General features: G+C 38.3%; 1 protein-coding gene across 9 annotated transcripts in view; it reads right to left on the bottom strand.

Moving 5' to 3' along the window:
- The window catches only part of NR2C2 (nuclear receptor subfamily 2 group C member 2), a 102,099-nt gene that overhangs the window by 60,808 nt on the left and 22,219 nt on the right, over positions 1-19,072 (bottom strand). Inside the window, exon 1 of one of the 9 annotated variants that reach the window (XM_050781675.1) lies at positions 14,365-15,468. The exons of the other annotated variants lie outside the window; for them this stretch is intronic. The gene's annotated coding sequence lies outside the window, so the exon portion shown is untranslated. Of the gene's footprint in view, positions 1-14,364; positions 15,469-19,072 lie in introns of those variants that run through there. 9 annotated transcript variants of the gene reach the window in all.

Raw genomic sequence — 19,072 nt, 5'->3', positions numbered from 1 at the left:
TGTCGCCCAGGCTGGAGTGCAGTGGCGCGATCTCAGCTCACTACAAGCTCCGCCTCCCAGGTTCACGCCATTCTCCTGCCTCAGCCTCCCGAGTAGCTGGGACTACAGGTGCCCGACACCAGGCCCAGCTAGTTTTTTTGTATTTTTTAGTAGAGACGGGGTTTCACCGTGTTAGCCAGGATCGTCTCAATCTCCTGACCTTGTGATCCGCCCATCTCGGCCTCCCAAAGTGCTGGGATTACAGGCTTGAGCCACCGCGCCCGGCCTTTTCTTCACTTTTAAAAGAAAAACTTGGCAGCATGGTGGCTCATACCTCTAACCCCAGCACTCTGGGAGGCCAAGGCAGGAGGATTGCTTGTGCCCCGGAGTTCAAGACCTCCTGGGTAACACAGAGAGGCCTCATCTCTACAAAAAATAAAAAAACTAGCTGGGTGTGGTGGCATGTGCCTGCAGTCCCAGCTAGAGGCTGGGAGGCTGAGGTGGGAGGACTGCTTGAGCCCAGGAGACTGAAACTGCAGGGAGCTGTGTTCCTGCCACTGCATTCCAGCCTGAGTGGCAGAGTGAGACCCTGCCTCAAATAAAATAAAAAATAAATAAAAATTTTTCTTACCCATCTAAGAAATAACACGAAAACTTTTTTTTCTTGGTAAAATGAGGTATAAAAGTCTACTTTGAAACATAATTATCAGTCTCCTTGCCTATTAAATAATTGCTACTAAAGATTTAAAAAAACCAGGCTGCTTCTGCAATTACAAAGCTAATCTGAATCATCCTGGTGGGCAGCTGATTACATGGAAACACACTACACTTAGAATTACGTTCACGTTTGGGTGGCACTCCTATTAACAATTTCCCTGGAGAAATCAAGAGCAATGCTCAACCTGTGACCCTGAGTAAGATGTTAACCTTCTCCCACAGCAGATGCTAATTTTTGATTTTTTATTCTGGTAGATAAAATGGTTTCATTTTCTAATTCTCTATTTTCTGTGACCAATAAAAGGATATGCTTTCCAAGGTCTTTTTTAAAGGTATCAGACACTAAAGGTATACCTCACATACAGATTTCAAGAAAGGAGATGTTCTCTATGACACAATGTCATTACTCTGTGGCAAGACATACTGTAACAAATCATTATGGCACAACACTTCCACATAAGGTACAGATCTTTTGCAAGGGCATCATGCTTCCTCAATTTTCTCCTTAATAATTCCTCCTGTCAACTGTTTCCATCATATTATAAGTAAGTCCAGTCTCACCTATTCTAACATTAATTCTATTTAACATTTATTCCAGCTGACTCTCTACATTTCATCTACAAAACAGTTGTATCTTCTTAGTACCCTTATTTAAGTATGTACTTACTTAAGAAGTATGTGACTTATCTGTTATATCATCTTTAGTAGTTATGCCTGAGCATTTACATGAAATACATATTATTTCATAAGTTGCTTTCCTTTTATTTCTCCTGAATATAATTATTATATATTGATTTTTGTAAGTTATTTGCACAGGAATGCTTATATTTTCTATGAATATCACCTTGGTATAGTAAAAGGGTCTTTAAAAAATACTGTTTAAAAAGGCGGCACTGAGTCTGAAGGAACTGGAATCCCCTAAGAGGAAGGATCTCACGGTATGTACTTGATGCATACCTGCTGAATTAATAACTGATCTAGTTAATGGTGCTACTTTTTGCATATGAAGTTATGTGACTGTTAAAAAACTGTCGGGGGTAAAAAAACCCTTAGAAGATTTACTTTGATCCAGACAGCTTTTAATTTCAAATTCTACTTCTAGTCTAGAGAGACAGACACTCCCACATATGAGCCCAAGGAGGCATATATAAAGATGTCCGTCACAGTACTATTTATGCTTGAGAAAATCTGGGAAAAACTAAATGTGCATCTAATTGGAAAATACTTCAATGTGCAAACTTAAATGTGTGTCTTAGAGGAGTAGCTAAATAAGTATAGCTCTAATCTATAAAATATTATATGAGAGTAAAAAGGAATTATGTATATCTCTAAATCTGAGACAGTTAAAAAAATCAGCGTTCAGAACATCATAACCAGTGTGATTCCATTTTGTTTAAATTTTAAAAATCTATATATTTCTATAGCTACATAAACATGGATGTAAATACCTATAAAAATTCTGGAAGAAAACATAAACTAAAAATAAATTAAGCCAATTTCAAAGACTCAGTATCATAAAGACCAGATCCTCTGACTACATCGTGATTAAGTTAAATATAACAAAAATGTAATTAATCACAAATGTAAAACCCAGAGCTATAAAACTTTTAGTGAAAAAACAGGAGAAAAATGTGACCTTGGATTAGGCAGAGATTTTTAAATATGACATTAAAAGCATGATTCATAAAAATTTTTAAAAATCGATAAATATCAAAACAAAAAAATTCTATTCTTCAAGAGACTGCCAAGATAATGAAAATATAAGCCATAGATTGGGAGAAAAATATTTGCAAACCATATATCTCATATAGGACATGTATCTTACCCAGAATATATAAAGAACTCCCAAAACTCAAGAAAAGAAAGAACTCAATTTTAATAATAGGCAAAAGGTCTGATAAAACACTTCATCAAAGATGATATATGGATGGCAAATTATCACATGAAAAGATGTTCAACATTAGTCATTAGAGAAATGCAAATTAAAATTACAATTAAGAACTAGTACACATCTATTAGAATGCTTAAGAGTAAAAAGACGGACCATATTAAGTGTTGACAAGGATGTAGAGCAACTAGAACTCTTCTGCACTGCTAGTAGGAATATGAACTCATACGACGACTTTGGAAAACAATTTGGCAGTCTCTTTAAAAAAAGAACCATATGATCCAGCAATTCCACTCCTAGCTATCTACCCAAGAAAAAGAAAAGCATATGTTCTCACAAAGACATACACAAATGTTCACAGCAACTTTAGTTGTAATAGTCAAAAACTGGAAGTAACCCAAATGTCCATCAACAGCTGAATGGATTAAGCATATCTACACAACGGATACAACGTAAAATACTGATATACGCAACGACATGGATGAGTCTCAAATAACTTCTCTAAATGAAAGAATCAAGACAAAAAAAGTGGACACATTGAATGATTTAATAGAAAATTCTAGAAAATGCAAATCCATCTAAAACAATTAGAAGATCAGTGGTTGCCTGGGGATAGATGTGGCTAGAGCTATACTCAGAAGACTATATATAGTCTAATGCTTATATTAGAAAAGAAGAAAGGCTGAGATATCAATAATTTGAGTATCTATCCTAAGAATTTACAAAAAGAATAGCAAAATAGGTGCAAAGAAAGTAGAAGGAAGAAAATAATAAAGACAAATTAATCAGTGATAAAACAACTCTGGTGAAAATGACCAAGGGGAAAAAAGGGAGATGACAAATAATATTAGGATCGCAAAGGAGATTATAACTGGAGATACTTCAAACATTAAAAATACAAAACAAGGCCGGGCATGGTGGCTCACGCCTGTAATCCCAGCACTTTGGGAGGCTGGAGCGGGCAGATCACCTGAGGTTGGGAGTTTGAGACCAGCCTGACCAACATGGAGAAACCTGGTCTCCACTAAAAATACAAAATTAGCCAGGCGCATGCCTGTAATCCCAGCTACTCGGGAGGCTGAGGCAGGAGAACTGCTTGAACCTGGGAGGCGGACGTTGTGGTGAGCCAAGATTGTGCCACTGCACTCCAGCCTTGGCAACGGGAGTGAAATTCCATCTCAAAAATAAAAAATAAAAAATAAAAATTAAAAAAAAAAAATACAAAACAAGGATGTTCTAAAAACTAGATGCCAATAAATTTGAAAACGTAGACAAAATGAACAAATTATTTGAAGAAGGCACAACTTACTAAAACTGAGTCAATCACAACTTGAAAATCCGGAAAGTCTTAACCATTAAAGAAATTCTATCAATAGTTAAAAATCTTTCCAAGCACCAGCAGTTTTACTGGTGTGTTCTATAAGCATTCAAGGACCAAATAATTCTCATTTTATGTACATTATTATAGGAGGCAGGAAACAAGGGAACCTTCTCCCAACTCATTTTATGAGGCTAGCATAAATTTAAGAAAAATTAAAAGTTAATCTCACTCATGAACACAGATGCAAAATTCCTAAACAAAATGTTAGCAAACTAAGAGTGTGTGTGTGTATATATATATTCTGGATTATGCTCTTTTTTATATATATTTTTATATACTTATATATATTTATATATATATATATATATATAAGAGCATAATCCAGATTAACCTATCAAGTTGAGATTAACTGCAGAATATAAGATGGGTTTAATATTACAAAGTCGAGCTAATTCACATTAACTGATCAAAAAAGATAAATCATATGATCATCTCAGATCATTAAAAAAAGAGCATCTGACAATTGAACTCATGGAGACAGAGAGTGGAATGATGGCTATCAGAGGCTAGGAAGGGTAGTGGGGGGAATGGTTAATGAGTACAAAAATATAGTTAGATACAATGAATAAGATCTAGTATTTGATAGCACTACAGTATAATTAGTAATAAGTTGTACCTTTCAGTATAACTGAGGGAGTACAACTGGAATGTTCATAACACAAAGAAATGATGAATGCTTGAGGTAATGGATACCCCATTTACCCTGATGTAATTATTATGCATTGTATACTTGTACCAAAATATCTCATGCCCCCTACAAATATATACACCTGCTATGTATTCACAAAATTAAAAATAAAAAATAAAAATAAAAATAGCATTAGATAAAATTCAGTGTGTGCTGAATATAACAACTTTTACTCCAATGTCCACAATCGAATAAAGGCTCATAGCAAATTGTTGAAATCATTCCTTTTAAGATGAGGAACAAAGCAAGGATGTCTGCTATCAACACTTCCATTCAACACTGTACTGGAGATCTCTGCCAGAATAAGGCAAGACAAAAGCGCAAGGATTGGAAAGAAAAAGATAAGACTGTCATTAAATCATAGATAACATAAAAATCTAAATGAATTTATTAGAATTCGTAAGAGCAAGATTGTTAAAAAAATCTATAAACAAAATCATTTACATTTCTACATACCAGTGAGAGAAAATAAAATTTTTGTAAGATATTTACAAATAGCATCATAGAACATAAAACACTGGGAAATCAAAGATGTGCTTAATTTTTGCAGAAAAAATCAAAGAAAATTTAAATAAATTGAAAGATTTTCCATGATGGATTGGAAGACTCAATATCATGACATCAATTCTCTCTAAATTGATTCATTTAAGTACTTGCAATTCCAATTCTAAAAAGTCAGCAGTCAACAGGTTTTTGTTTCTATATGTGTATAACCCTAACAAGTTAATTTAAAAATTTAGAATGGGCACAGTTGCTCACAACTGCTTGAGCCCAGGAGTTCCAGACCAGTCTGGGCAACATAGCGAGAACTCATCTCTACAATATTAAATAAATAAATAAATAAATAAATAGCTGGGTATGGTGGCGCACACCTGTAGTCCTAGCTACTTGGAAGGCTGAGGTGGAAGGACTGCTTGAGCCCAAGAGTTTGAGGCTGTAGTGAGCTACGACCCTGTCGTTGTACTATAACCTGGGCGACAGCGTGATGTTGATATTGAATGTCAACTTGATTGGACTGAAGGATGTAAAGTATTATTCCAGGGTGTGTCTGTGAGGGTGTTGCCAAAGGAGATTAACATTTGAGTCAGTGGACTAGGAGAGGCAGACCCACCCTCAATCTGGGTAAGCACCATCTAGTTAGCTGCCAGCCCAGCCAGGATAAAAGCAGGCAGAGGAACATGGAAGGGCTAGACTGGCTAGGTCTTCCGGCCTCCATCTTTCTCCTGTGCTGGATGCTTCCTGCCCTTGAACATCGAACTCCAAGTTTTTCAGCTTTCAGATTCTTGGACCTACACCAGTGTCTTGCCGGGGGCTCTCGGGCCTTTGGTCACAGACTGAAGGCTGCACTGTCGGCCTCCCTACTTTTGAGGTTTTGGGACTCAGACTGGCTTCCTTGCTCCTCAGCTTGCAGATGGCCTATTGTGGGACTTCACCTTGTGATCATGTGAGTCAATACTCCTTAATAAACTTCCTTGTATACATTCATCTATCCTATTAGTCCTGCCCCTCTAGAGAATCCTAATACAGACTTTGTCTCTTAAAAAATAAAAATAAAAAAAAGTAAAATAAATAAAAATTTGTATTGAAGATCTTTAGACCAAGAGTATTCAAGACACTCTTAAAGATGAAGAATAAAGTTAGGGAAACTTGACCTTATTATAAATCATCATCTCATATTCAAATGTCGATTCCAGGAGGCCTAAAGCGAAAACTTTAAAACTTTTGGAAGACAATTTAAGAATTACAGTCATGAGAGGACAGGTGTGGTGGCTCATGCCTGTAATCCCAGCACTTTGGGAGGCCAAGGTAGGTGGACTGCTTGAGCTCAGCAGTTCGAGACCAGCTGGGCAACATGGCAAGACCCTATCTCTAGTAAAAATTCAAAAAATGTGCTGGGCATGGTGGGCACCTGTGGTCCCAGTCACTTTGGAGGCTTAGGTGGAAGAATTGCTTGAGCCCAGTGGGGTGGATAGAGTACTTATATATCACCACTGCACCGCACTCCAGCCTGGATAACAGAGTGAGACCCTGTCTCAAAAAAAAAAAAAAAAAAGAATTATGATCATGAGGGTTTCTGAAACAAGATACAGACAGTGCAAACCATGAAAGAAATGATTAATAAATATAAAATATCACAGTGAAAAGATAAGCTATAAGAGAAAAGGTATTTGTGGCCGGGCACGGTGGCTCACATCTGTAATCCCAGCACTTTGGGAGACCAAGGTGGGCGGACTGTCTGAAGTCAGGAGTACGAGACCAGCCTGGTCAAGATGGCACAACTCTGTCTCTACTAAAAATACAAAAAAACTAGCCAAGTGCGGTGGCGCATGTCTATAATCCCAGCTACTCGGGAGGCTGAGGCAGGAGAATTGTTTGAACCTGGGAGGTAGAGGTTGCAGTGAGCTGAGATCGTGCCACTGTACTCCAGCCTGGGCAACAGAGTGAGACTCTATCTCAAAAAAAAAAAAAAAAATTTGCAAAGCATACAACTAACAAGCAGGTAGCAACACAAATATATAAACATTCTTACTAATGAGAAAAAAAAACAAACCAAAACAAAAATAGGTTTAAGAATGTAATTTCTTAAGTGAGGAGGCATAAACAGTCCATAAAATACAAAAGCATGCTCAATGTCATTAATAAATGAGGAAATATAAATGAAAAGCACACTGAGCGAAAATTTCATAACCACCTGAAGGGCAAAAATCTAGAGTGAGATCACACCATGTGTTAGCAAGAATATGAAACATCAGTAACTCTTATCCATCCAGTGTTGATGGAACAGTGTATTAATTACTTTGGAAACAGTTTGGCATTATTAATGTTGAACATGTATATCCCCCACAATTAAGTGTTCCCCCCATTAGCTCTATATACCCTAAAAGAAGCTTCTGCACAAATGTACCAGGAGACATGTACAGAAATGTCTCCTGAAGCACTACTCCTAATATCACTCCTATCCTGCCACCCCCACAAAAGCACAGATGAACAATTCAACTGTCCACAAGTAATAGAATCAATACTTGATGGTATATTCATATAACAAAAAACTATTCCTAGTGAAGATAAATCGGCCGGGCACGGTGGCTCAAGCCTGTAATCCCAGCACTTTGGGAGGCCGAGACGGGTGGATCACGAGGTCAGGAGATCCAGACCATCCTGGCTAACACGGTGAAACCCCGTCTCTACTAAAAAAATACAAAAAAGTTAGCCGGGCGAGGTGGCGGGTGCCTGTAGTCCCAGCTACTCGGGAGGCTGAGGCAGGAGAATGGCGGGAACCCGGGAGGCGGAGCTTGCAGTGAGCCGAGATCGCGCCACTGCACTCCAGCCTGGGGGACAGAGCGAGACTCCGTCTCAAAAAAAAAAGAAATCAACTAGGAGATTCATATATCAACATGGATAAATCTCAAAAACAATGCTGAACAAAAGATACAAGCCACAGAGAAGAATACATATAAAATAACTACTTTTAAAGTTTAAAATTAAAAGACATGTATCATTTAGGAATATACATACAGGTGGTAAAAGTCACGGATGAAAGCAAAAAAAAAAAAGGTTCAAGAAAATTCAGCACAACGCTGATACGCTGTTACTAAAGAATAAGAGAAACCAAACATTACAGCTAATTCAAGTTCCCTTTCTCTGCTCCTTTTTCCCTACCTTCAGAGGACCTTCCCCACCTCTATCCAATCCATATGTACATCTGAGAGCCATGGGCTTGAACTCCAACTGATAATTTATTCAATTTCATAGGAAAAAGCAGTTAAACTTATCTACTTACTTGAAAATTGATGTTTACATCCCTGAAATGTGACATGCCAGATACATACCAAATATTACAACTTGGGAGGGTTTGAGTGCTTTTGTTAGTGATTGTTTGGAAACAACTGACACTCAAACTTGCTCAAGTGAAAAGAAGAGATTTGTTGAAAGGATACTCACAGAAACCAATCTCAATATGTACAACCAGGCTATATGGGAACTAGAGAAACTGTCAAGCAGCTTCTCTCTCCATCTCTTTCTGGGGCCACATGGTCCCAGAAACTCCTCTTTGCTTTCTTCTGAGAGTCTGGTTACTCTCCAGGTTTTCTCTAAAGACAAGCTCTCCTTGCTTCTATGCTCCCTAACAATTAGAACTTATATATGGTATCAACTCAAGCCCTGGTCCTGTATGATCTTACAACTTCAGTGTCCAGTGCCACCTACTGCTAAACTATGTGATGAGTAGACAAGTTTTTTAACCCTTGCCTGTGCCCTAGCTTCCTTAATTATGAAAAATTATAGTACCAACAGGCTTTGTGTTTTTTGGTTTTTTTGAGATGGGGTCTCATTCTGTCACCCAGGCAGGAGTGTAGTGGTGCTATCTTGGCTCACTGGCTCACTGCAGCCTTGACTTCCTGGGCTCAAGCGATCCTCTCACCTCAGTCTCTCGAGTAGCTGGGACCACAGGTATGTGCCGCCAGGCCTGGCTAACTTTTTAATTTTTTCGTAGAGACAAGGTTTCACCATGTTGTCCAGTCTGGTCTTGAACTTCTGGGCTCAGGATATCCATCTGCCTCAGCCTCCCAAAGTGCTGGGATTATAGGTGTGAGCCACTGCACCCTGTGGCTTTATCTTAAGACTAAATAGAATGATATATGTACAGTGCTTAGCAGTGCCAAGGCACAAAGTTTAATAGCTATTATTGTTAGTATGGTATGATCTGTTGCAAAGTTAGCTCTGTAATGTGAATTTGATTCCATAAAATTGTCAATAGAGACATGATGCCAGTGTAACAGTAAAAATCAGTCTGATTGACAAGTGATAGCTCTCAATTCTGTAATGCTTTGTATCACCAACTAACAGCCACAGAACGCAAAGTATACTGGCTAGGAAGCTATAGGGAACTGTGTCACACATGATGCCTATTCAACCAGGTTTTTCCTCTTTTCTCAGTCTGGCCATGTGCTGTCTTGAAAATGCTCATTGTATGGTTCCCCTCTATCTTTATGCATTTCTCCCAAAGCTTTATGCATTTATGCAATTACTCAGCATCGTTAACCTTTCTTTACAACCCCTGCCATAAAGCTACTTTCACTTCATTTTTAAGACGAAATCCTGTATTTACTCTGTTTATTAGGAATTTAACATGTCTTTTTAACTGGGTATTTAACTAGTATTCTTATTATGATTGTTACTATTTTTGTTAGTTCTCTGGTCTACTCCAAGCCCTATTTTTCCATAAGGCTTTGATTTTTAGTGGGCAGAAGCACAAGATTTTTCAGAAATGCAAGTATCACATAATAGTAGAAGCACTTGCTTTCCAATTCTTAAGAGTAGGAATTTTAGGCTGGACACAACAGCTCACACCTAAAATCCTAGTACTTTGGGAGGCTGAGGCAGGAAAATGGCTTGAGGCCAGCAGTTCAAGACCAGCCTGGACAACATAGTGAGATCCTGTCTCTACCAAAAAAAAAAAAGTTTTTTTTAATTAGCTGGATGTGGTGGTACACACCTGTAATCCTAGCTCATTGGAAGGCTGGGGCGGGAGGACTGCTTGAGCCCAGGAGTTCAAGGTTACAGTGAGTGTGATCATGCCTCTGCTCTTCAGCCTAGGTGACGGAGTGAGACCTTGTTCCCTAACACCCTCAACCCCAAAGCCGGAAAAGAGTAGGAATCTTAACAACTCAGCCCATGAGGTAAAAAACCAAGGAAGCCAGGGTTTACGTAGTATATAATATAGCTACGTAGGGAAATTCTGTAGTGGGGACTATTGGTGGCAATGGTTTAAAAATAGGGAGCAACCCCAAATTTGCTCACCATCAAGGAAGACAGCTTGGTCTGTCAGGGCAGGAACTGACTGCAGCAGTTTGCATTATCAGTAGGCTTGTGATTCAAGCCCCAAAGATAGGTCATTCTCTTGCTGAAAACTCTCCAATACCTCCCCAAAATGTATTTTATGTGAAATAAAATACAAACTCTTGACCATAGCCTATAATACCCACGATGATCTGGCCGTATCTCCCATTCTGACCTCACCTCCTATCACCTTCTTCCTCCCTCCCTGTACTGCTGCCACACAGGCCTCTTCCTTATTCCTTTATTGTACCAAGCATTCTCCTCCACTTCTTCCCTGTCTGGAGTGTTCCCTACCTCTGTAACCCCCACCCCCAGACACTTACATAAATCATTCTCACTTTACTCAGGTTTCTGTTTAAATGTTACCCTCTGAAAAAAATCTGCCTGAATGTGCTTAGACAGTAATTCCTGTCACTTTTGATCCCTTCCCTTTCCTTTATCGCATTTACTGCTCTCGACATTTTATTTTTGTTTAGATGTTTATTGTCTGTTTCCTGACAGAATGAAAGCTTCATGTGAACAGAATATTTACTTGAAAACTATAACAATGCCTAGCACACAACACAGTAAGCACTCCTTAAACAGTTGCTGAATGGATACGTTAAAGAAATATTTCTGGAATACCTTGCAGTCCATCAATGAACAATTTCAATTTGGTTTACTAATAGTAGTACTTTCCCTGAATTCCAGTTAAGTATAGAATATACTCATGCATTTATCTCTATCCCTTTACCAAGCTACATTAAACAATGAGTAAAGGAACAACAACAAAAATGTACAAACCCACACGGACAAAAAGAATAGTCAAGGACATGACAGTGGATCACAGATGCTGACATACTTTTGGAGGATGGAAAGCAGATGATGAAGTGGAAACTAATTTAGGAAAATGGACAAAGCCCCAAATGACTATCGGGGGATATTAATGAGAAGCAAGCTAATTTTCACCCCAGAACCTTGAAAAGGCTCAGCCTTTGGTCCCACAGAAACCTGGGTTGAGAAGCAGGCTAAAACTAGAGGACTGGCTGAATGTGGTACAGCCAGGTAAACTCACCATCACCACAACCTCTCATACCACTGCAGAAAAAACGAGGTATAGTCTGTGGGTAACTTGAACCGAAGAGTGAACCAAAGAGGTCCCAGCCCTGAGATATCAAACACATCTTCATATGAAGGAGCGCGGCCCTGTTCTTCGGTTTTCCCAGAATTAAAACAAGTGAAAGTGTAAGTATTGCAAGGTGAACCTCCAACCCCCATGCTGCCAACGCTATCCCCTATGCCACAGTTTTAAAACAAGCAAAGACAAAGACTGGCAACAAGACATGTAGTACCCTACAAACAGGAAACTGAAGAATTTTTGCTGGAAAAAACTGAATGGCCCCAGAAAGGAAACCTATGGACACACAGTCCTCAACTTACAATGGTTCAGCTTACTTTATCATGGTACAAAAACAACACATATTCAGTGAAAACCATGCTTTAAATACCTATATGACCATTCTGCTTTTCGCTTTCAGAACAGTATTTAATACTAATATGTTACATGAGATATTCAACAGTTTATTACAAAATAGGCTTTGTATTACATGATTTTGCCCAACTGTAGGCTAATATAAGTGTTCTGAGCATGTTTAAGGGATGTTAGACTAAGCTATGATGTTCTCTAGGTTAGGTGCATTCAACAGATTTTCAAGCTATAATGAGTTTATTGGGGCATAACCCCACTGCAAGTTAAGAAACATTTGTACTGAAGTTGAGGGTGTGGGTGCCTATCTAATCAATCCACAGTAAAATCAAGCCAGCTGATGAGGTTTACACATGTACAAAAAAACTTTTTTGGGGTTTTTGTTTTCAGTATTAAGTCCTTCATTCTTTTGTTTAAATGTATTTTTTTTATTTCTTGTGTCACCCAGGCTGGAGTGCAGTGGCATGATCATAGTTCCCAGCAGCTGAGCTGAAGTCTATTACTCCTTTTTTTTTTTTTTTGAGACAGAGTCTCACTCTGTCACTCAGGCTGGAGTGCAGTGTTACAATCTCAGCTGACTGGAACCTCTGCCTCCAGGGTTCAAGCAATGCTTGTGCCTCAGCCTTCTGAGTAGCTGGGACTACAGGTACACACCATAATGCCCAGCTAGTATTTTGTATTTTAGTAGAGACGGGGTTTCACCATGTTGCCCAGGCTGGTTTCAAACTCCTGAGCTCAGGCAATCCACCCGCCTCGGCCTCCCAAAGTGCTAGGATTATAGGCATAAGCCATTGTGCCTGGCTACATTACTCTTAAATATAGACCAACAATGAGGATCATTAACCATCTGAGGAAAGCTTCCATAGGAAAGAAAGGAACTAAAAGAAACAAAAATGAATTTGGATAAAAGCAACTATGTAAGAAAGAAAAAAACTAAACAATAAAAAACTGCAATTAACACTCTCAGAGAATTACAACAAGCTACTGTACCCATGAATAAAAAGTTGCTATAAAAATAAAGGGAGAAAGAGTTCCCAAAATTAAAAATAAGATATCAAAAATGAAAATAAAATTGAAGAAGCAATAACAGCCAGAGCTGAAAGCCATCTGCCACAATGTATTACTTTCTATGTGCTATACTTTACATGCAGTAAATCATTTAATTCTCACAATAATCCTCTAAAATGAGTTCAATAATTAACCCTACAGTTGGAGAAACTAGCACAAAGACATTAAGTAACATAATCAAGCACTAGTCAGTGATGAAGACAGACTCTAAGTCAGGAAATCACACTAAAAGTAAAAGCTGGAGGCAGATGGAAACACAAGAGAAAATGAGAGGAGATGAAAGGATTAATTCAAGAGACCCAACATCCAACTAATCAGTTGTTCTGAAAAGAGACTAGAGAAAAACTGAGGGAAGAAATTATCTAAGAACTAGCACAAAATGATTTCCCAGAACAGTAGGACATGAACTTTGACACAAAGAACCCTCTGAGTGCACAGTATCATTTATGAAAAAATATATACAGCAGGGGACATGACTGTATATTTCATGACTATATATTTCATGAACAGAATAGAAAAGATCTTAACAACTAGAGTGGGAGGGAGAGGAAGAGAGGTCACCCATGTAGATAAGGAATGACAATGGCAGTATTATACACAAAAGTAACACTAGAAAATGGAAGACAATAAAATGCCTTCAAAATTCTGAGGTAAAATTTTTCAACTTAGATTTCTATTCCTCGTCAAACTATCAATTAGCCACATACATGTAAATAACAATATGTTCGAACACATAAATTTTTGAAAATCACCTCTGATGCACGCTTTCCTAGGAAGCTAATATAGCATGCTGTCCCCCCCCAAAAAAAACAAACAAAAAAAAACAAAAAAAAGGAAAGAAGGAAGGAAGGAAAAGACACGGACTCAAGAAAACAAAGAATACAAACAACAGAGCAGGATGACAGCTGTGCACAGCGCACAGTAAGTTCAAAGAGCAATCAGTAGGGACTAGAGTAGGAGGTCAGAGGCTTTTAGAAGGAATGTTTTCACAGGAAAAAAGGAAACTAAAAATTCTTCTGATTTGTATAGAAAATAGTATCTGGAGAGTTTTACAGCTACGTTGGAGATACTAGGAAGTATCTGTAATAGTATCATAATTATATAACACAGAACACCGATTTATACAAACAGGATATAATTTTATTGGGAGGGAAGAGATGTGGGAGTATATGACACTGAATGAACACTAAAGTCTCTTCATCTAATGGGAATAAAAGTGGGGGCATTATTACAAATGTTACAGAAATAAAAGATTATAAACTAGTACTATGAACAATTATACACTGACACATTGGATAATCTAGATGAAACGGACAAATTCTCAGAAACACACAACCTACCAGGACTGCATCATGAAGGAACAGAAAATCTGGGCTGGGTGTGGTGGCTCATGCCTATAATCCCAGCAGTTTGGAAGGTGGAGGTGGCAAGACTGCCTGAACCCAGGAGTTCAAGATCAGCCCGGGCAACATGGTGAAACCCTGTCTCAAAATAAAAAATAATACAATAAATAAAATAAAATAAAAATTATATTTTAAAAAAGAAAATCCAAATAGACCTATAACCAGTAAGAAGATAGAATAAGTAATCAAAAACTTTCCAAAAAAGAAAAGTCCTGGACCACATGGCTTCACTGCTAAATCCTACCAAGCATTTAAAGAAATAACATCAATCCTTCTTAAACTCTTCTAGAAACACTGAGGAGAAAGGAAACATTTCCTAACTCCCATGAAGCTAGTATTATCACACTGATACCAAAGCCAAAGACACCAAAAGAAAACTATAAACTGTTCTCTTTCCTGCGGACACTGGTGCAAAAATCCTCAACAAAATACTAGCAAACTGAATTCAGCAGCATGTTAAAATATACAAACCATTACCAACAGAGGTTTGTCCAAGAAATGCAAGAGTGGTTCAACATACGAAAACTGATCAATGTAAAGTACCTCTCATTAAGAATGAAGGGAAAAAAACACATGATCCTCTGAACTGATGGAAAAAAGTACTTGATAAAATTCAATAGCCTTTCATGATTAAAACACATAACAAAATAGGAATAGAAGGAAATTACCTCAACATAATAAACGCCACATAAGAAAACCACCTGTTAGCTAACACCACACTTATTGATGGAAGACTGAATACTTTTCCTCTAAGATAAGGAACAAGACAAAAATGGCTACTTTTGTCACTTGTGCTAGAAGTCCTAGCCAGGGCAATTAGTCAAGAAAAATAAAAGGCATCCATAGAGGAAAGTAAGAAGTAAAATTATCCCTTATTCACAGACAACAGAACCTTATATGCAAAACTCTAAAGATGACCAAAAACTTTTAGAATAAAACAAATTCAGCAAAACTGCATGTTATTACATATAAGAATCAGTTACATTTCTATACATTAACACAGCACATCCCAAAAGGGAAATTAAGAAAACAATTCCATTTACAATACCATAAAAAAGAATAAAATGTTTAGGATTAAATTTAACCAAGGAAGCACAATACTTAAAACATTTAAGTATACACTTAAAACATAAGTATACACTTAAAACATAAGTATATACTAGTCGGGTGCAGTGGCTCACACCTGTAATCCCAGCACTTTGGGAGGCCAAGGTGGGGAGATCACTTGAAGTCAGGAGTTTAAGCCCAGCCTGGCCAACATGGTGAAACCCTGTCTCTTGTAAAAATACAAAAATCAGCCAGGCATGGTGGCACATACCTGTAATCCCAGCTACTTGGGAGGCTGAGGCAGGAGAATTACTTGAACCCGGAAAGTGGAGGTTGCAGTGAGCCAAGAGCGTACCACTGCACTCCAGCCTAGGTGTGAGAGTGAGCCTCCATCCCCCCGCAAAAAAAAAACCCAACAAAAAAACCTAAGTATACACGGAAAACTATAAAACACCATGGAAAGAAATTAAAGACAGCATAAATAGTGGAAAAACATCCTGTGTTCATAGATTGAAAGACTTAATATTCTTATGATGTCAATACTAACCAAAGCCATCTACAAACTCAATGTAATCCCTATTAAAACCCCAATGATGTATTTTTACAGAAATAGAAAAATCCAATAACCTTCATATGGAATCTCAAGGGACCCTGAACAACCAAAACAATCTTGAAAAAGAACAAAGTTAGATATCTCGTACTTCCCAATTTTAAAACTTACTACAAAATTACAGTAATCCAAACAGTGTGGTACTGGCATAAAGAGAGACATATAAACAAATAGAGAGCCTGAACCGTGAGGACATTATGCTAAGTGAAATAAACCAGTCACAAAAGGACAGGTTCTGTGTGATTCTTACAGTAGTTATCAAAAGTAGTCAAATTCATAGACAGTAGAAGAGCAGTTGTCCGGGTGGGGGAAGGGGGTATTGGGGAGTTGCTGTTTAATGTGTACAGAGTTTCAGTTTTAGCAAGACGAAAAAACTGTGAAGATCTGTTGTATGACAGTATGAATATACTTAAACTACTGAACTGTATACAGAGATGGTCTCTGACTTGATGATCTGACTTATAATTTTTTGACTTTATGATTGGTTTACCAGGGTATAAGATGCATTTCAGACTTGTGATGGGCTTACCTGGATGCAGCCCCACTGTAAACCAAGGAACATCTGTACTTAAAAATGGTTAAGATAGTAAATTTTATGTTATGTGGTTTTACCAATATTAGAGGAACAAAAAAAGAATACAGAGCCAGAAATAAATCCCCGAATATATGTCAAATGATTGTTGACAAGGATGCCAAGACCATTCAATGAGGAAAGGATAGTTTTTTAACAAATGGCTCTGAGACAACTAGATATCCACATGCAAAAGAATGAAGTCAGATTCCTTATACAATACTATATAACTGGATCATAGACCTAAACTCTAAAATTTACTCTAAAATTTAGTACAAAATGTAGAGCTAAAACTCTAAAATTATAAGAAGCCATGCACAGTGGTTCATGCCTGTAATCCTGGCACTTTGGGAGGCCAAGGTGGGAAAATTGCTTGAGCCCAGGAGTTCAAGACCAGCCTGGGCAGTATAGCAAGACCCTGTCTAAAAAAAAAAAAAAAAAAAAATTAAAAAATTAGCCTGGCATGGTAGTGTACACCTGTAGTACTCAGGAGGCTGAGGCAGGAGGACTGCTTGAGCCCAGGAAGTCTATGCTGGAGAAAGCTATGTTTGTGCCACTGCATTCCTGCCTGGGTGACTGAGCAAGACCCTGCTAAAAAAAAAAAAAAATCATAGAGGAAAATCTTCATGACATTGGACTTGGCGATAATTTCTTGACTATGACACTACAAGTACAAGCAACACAAGAAAAAACATAAATTAAATTTCATCAAAATTAAAATTTTTACATCAAAGGACATTATCAAGAGAATGGAAAGACAGCCCACAGATTGGAAGAAAGTACTTGCAAATCATGTATCTGTGATATGGTTTAGATCTGTGTCCCCAACCAATCTCATGCCAAATTGTAATTCCCAATGCTGGAGGTGAGGCCTGATGGGAGGTGACTGGATCATGGGGATGGAGTTTTCATGAATGGTTTAAGACCATCCCCTTGGTGCTGTTCTCATGATAGTGAGTGAGTTATCATGAGATCTGGTTGCTTACAAGTGTGTAGCACCTCCCCCACTCTCTCTTGGTCCTGCCCCTGCCATGTAAGACACCTGCTCCTGCTTTGTCTGCCATGAGTAAAGCTCTCTGAGGCCTCCCCAGAAGCAGATGCTGCCGTGCTCTCTGCACAGCCCGTGGAACTATGAGCCAATTAAACCTCTCTTCATTATAAATTACCCAGCCTCAAGTATTTCTTTATAGCAATGCAAGAATGGACTAATACAATCTAATAAGGGCTTAATATCCAGAATATATAAAGAATTCCTACAACTCAATGACAAAAAAACTTCAAACTACCCAATTAAAAAGTGGGAAAGTACTTGAATAGACATTCTCCAAAAATATATGAATGGCCAACTAGCATATGAAAAGCTGCTCAGCCTGGTGCACTGGCTCATGCCTGTAATCCCAGCACTTTGGGAGCCCCAGGCGGGTGGATGACTTGAGGTTAAGAGTTTGAGACCAGCCTGGCTGTCATGGTGAAACCCTGTCTCTACTAAAAATACAAAAATTAGTCAGGTGTGGTGGTGTGCGCCTGTAATCACAGCTATTCAGGTGGCTGAGACATGAGAATCTCTGCAATCCAGGAGGCAGAGGTTGCAGTGAGCTGAAATGGCGCCACTGCACTCCAGCCTGGGTGACAGAATGAGACACTGTCTAAACAAAACAAAACAAAACAAAAAAGAAAGAGAGAGAAAATAACGTTTTTTTCTTAATTACAAGAAATTTATGACTGGGCACAGTGCCTCATGCCTGTAATCCCAGCACTTTGGGAAGCCAAAGCAGGCAGATCACCTGAGGTCAGGAGTTCGAGACCAGCCTGACCAACATGGAGAAACCCCGTCTCTACTAAAACTGCAAAAATTAACTGGGTGTGGTGGCACATGCTTGTAATCCCAGCTACTGGGGAGGCTGAGGCAGGAGAATCACTTGAACCCGGGGGGCGGAGGTTGCAGTGAGCCAAGATTGCCATTGCACTCCAGCCAGGGCAACAAGAGCAAAGCTCTGTCTCAAAAAAAAAAAAAAAGAAATTTATGTAAAATTAATGTTTTAATGTAAACAACAAAAAAAAGAAAAGCTGTTCAACATCACTAATCATTAGGGAAGTGCAAGTCAAAACCACAATCAAATATCACTTTACATCCATTAGGGTGGCTTTTATCAAAAAACAAAACAACAAATAACGTGTTGTTGAGGATGTGGAGAAATTGGAACCCTTGTGCACTGCTGTAAGAATGTAAAATGGTTGCAGCCGCTGTGGAAAACAATATAGCAGTTTCTCAAAAATCAATTATAGAAACCGTAAGATCCAGCATTTCCACTTCTGGGTATACAGATGTTCCTTATGATGAGGTTATGTCCTGATAAACCCTTTTAAGTTGAAAATGTCATTAAGTCAAAAATGCATGTAAGACTAGGCGCAGTGGC

Source organism: Macaca thibetana, chromosome 2 (assembly GCF_024542745.1).
Source record: "Macaca thibetana thibetana isolate TM-01 chromosome 2, ASM2454274v1, whole genome shotgun sequence".
Lineage (NCBI taxonomy): Eukaryota > Metazoa > Chordata > Mammalia > Primates > Cercopithecidae > Macaca > Macaca thibetana.
This window is presented reverse-complemented; position numbering and strand designations above follow the sequence as displayed.